Source organism: Geospiza fortis, unplaced genomic scaffold, assembly GCF_000277835.1.
Source record: "Geospiza fortis unplaced genomic scaffold, GeoFor_1.0 scaffold237, whole genome shotgun sequence".
Classification (NCBI taxonomy): domain Eukaryota; kingdom Metazoa; phylum Chordata; class Aves; order Passeriformes; family Thraupidae; genus Geospiza; species Geospiza fortis.
In genome coordinates, this window is record NW_005054319.1 from 8,274,130 (window position 1) to 8,276,678 (window position 2,549).

A 2,549-nucleotide genomic window follows, 5' to 3' on the forward strand; every position below is an offset into this window, starting at 1 on the left:
CGGGGGTGGCCGGGCCGGGGGGAGCGGGCTCGGGGAGCGCCCAGGAGGTGCCGGCGCCGCCTTCTCCTCCGCCGGGGCCGTGGATTGATTTCGCCTCAGAGATCAGGGCCAGTTTCCTTTGTTTTGGTTTGTTTGTTTGTTGCGTTTTTTAACACTTTCGTCTTCTTGTTGCGCTTTGGACCGGGGGGTGTGACATTGTTACTCGGAGGATGGCTCGTTTTAGAGACGACGAGCGAGACAAAGAGCGCTAAACCAGCGTTTGGAGCCTGGGGAGAGAAAGGAGCCAGCGCTGGCTGCTCAGAGGGGCACTGCAGAACTCGGAGCCTCGCTAAAGACTCTGTTGCTGTAGCGTGAACTGCCCGCTCTTACAGTCAGCACTTCTGCTCAGGAGAACGGGGAAAGCAAAAAAATCGGGAAGCAACCCTTTAATCGTGCTCCCTTGGCATGTTGGATGTGTGTGCGTGTCACTTCTTGCTCTTGCAGAGAAGCCTCCGAGGCTGATTTTTGGATCTGTGCCTCTGAATTTGGCTTCCAAGGAGGGGATTTGGAGCTCTTTTCTGATGCTGTTTTTGCTGGCCCTGTCGAGCTACGTCTGAGAAATGTTTGCAAGATCTTTTGTCGTGCTAGATTTGATTTCTTAGAGAGTCTCAGAAAACTTTCAGGCTGCTTTAATGTGACTCTCCTAGTCATAATTTTTGCAAGGTTGAAAGCATTTTTTTTTTGACTGCTGTTCTTAACCTTTACTTTCTGACTATTATCTTATGTTTGGCAAACATAATTTCTTTCCTTCTGTTGATTATTAATAATGGACGATAGCAAGGCCTATTAATGTAGCTGCAGAAGGCTTGGGCTTTCACAAATACATCTTAGTATCTCATTACATCTAAAGAGGTTTAACTAACATACAGCAAAAAAGTTAAAAAAAGCCCCAACTCATATGAAGGCTTTGGGTGTTTACAGGAAAAAAAAGTTGTGTGTGCCAAAGAAACTGTAGGAAAGATGAGCCTGTTCTCTGACAATGGGTTTATTTTCACTTTCACGTGGGGGTGTAAAGGAGGGAAAACACATTTTTTCCAGGTGGCCCTTTGCAGGGGCAGAGCTGAGGCAGGAGCTTGTCCCACAGCCCCGTGTGTGCAGTGACACCCACATGTGAGGTGACCCAGGCTGTGGTGGTGCTGCTGCCCTGTCCCCCCTGTCCTGGGCACCTGCTGCTTGCTGCAGCCACCCTGCACTGCCCTGAGCTTCTGCCTCTGCTGTGCCCAGGGTTGTAGATATTTTGACCAGCACCATCCTCTCCTTTACTTAGTGCATGTAAGAACAGAAATGCTTACCTGAAACTAATTTGAAATTAACCAGATAAGGCCAGGTGATGCTGCCTTCTGTCTCTTACCACTGTGGTTTTCTGGGTAGTGCTGTCCTTAGGTTGAATCCAGGTTTTATATTCAGCTGTAGAATGAAACCCACCATGAACATGAAGGTATCTATTTCAGTAGATACAACAAACTGCCAGGCCCTGTTCATGCACCACACCAGATGTGGTTCCTGGGAGGAAATGTGATGTGTGGGGCTCTTTCCAGGTGATAGGACCAGCAGGCTGTGCCAAGGTTGTTCTTGGAGTCAAGCCTGACAGTGACAGAAGTAAATAAATCCTTCCTCTGCTTCCCTTTCACCCTGAGTGGGCTGTGGGGTGCAGAAGGAGTTAGGGTCTCTTTTATTGTGGCTGAGGTGTCTTCAGGGTGAAAGCTGAAGTTGTTTATTGCATTTTTTGGTCTATTTTTATCTCAAGTTTCTGTAAGGAACAGTTTTTGAATCACTGGGCATGGAGTAGAGTTGGCAGGGATTGATAGTAACTGCTTGAAACTTGGGAAAAGACTGATGGGGATCAGCATTAGCAAAATTTATTGGTATTGTAACTGTTCAAGTCTAGGTTGATAAATATTCTGGATGTTGGTGGTGGGAGTTGCTGGTTAATCTGCCCCTCATCTGGAAGGCAGAGACAAAGGAGAATTCAGCTTGCAGAGTGTAAACCCCATCAACATCAAGGGGAAGAATGAGTGGGGATCACATCCCATCCCTGGGGTGGCAGCTGCCATCTCCTGGGGCCAGTAGGCTGGGAACAGCATTGTGCACGGCACAGAGGTGGCAGTCTTTGAAGAGGAAAACAAAAAGGGAATGAATATTTGTTTTTCTTTCTGCACAACAGTTTTAAAAACTCAAATCCTGCTTTTTGCAACAGGTTGATATGGAAAACCAAACAAAAACCTCAGCTGAAGCCCTGTAAAGAAAGGAGAGATGCAGAGAGGTGATTTGGGTTTGCATGATGCATCAGTCCCCAGCACTATCCAGATAAAATGAAAAACAGAAAGCGTTCATCTGACTAACTGCATTGCCTTTTCTCTCAGAGCAGGGCAGAGGCAATTGTTCTGCTTCCTCCTCTCGCTGTGTCTTTTCCTCGTTTCTGAGGCAACTCCCATGCGGGATCAGTGATCTTTATTTCCTCCCTCCAGCAGTGATTGCAGCTCCCGGGGCTGCCGGGGCTGCTGAGGGTG

At 47.7% G+C, this 2,549-nt stretch overlaps 1 protein-coding gene across 1 annotated transcript in view; it reads left to right on the top strand.

The window, feature by feature from the left end:
* The first annotated feature begins 3 nt into the window (after positions 1–3).
* CARHSP1 (calcium regulated heat stable protein 1) overlaps positions 4–2,549 on the top strand; it is a 35,894-nt gene continuing 33,348 nt past the window's right edge. Inside the window, exon 1 of the mRNA XM_005420435.3 lies at positions 4–107. The gene's annotated coding sequence lies outside the window, so the exon portion shown is untranslated. The remainder of the gene's footprint in view (positions 108–2,549) is intronic.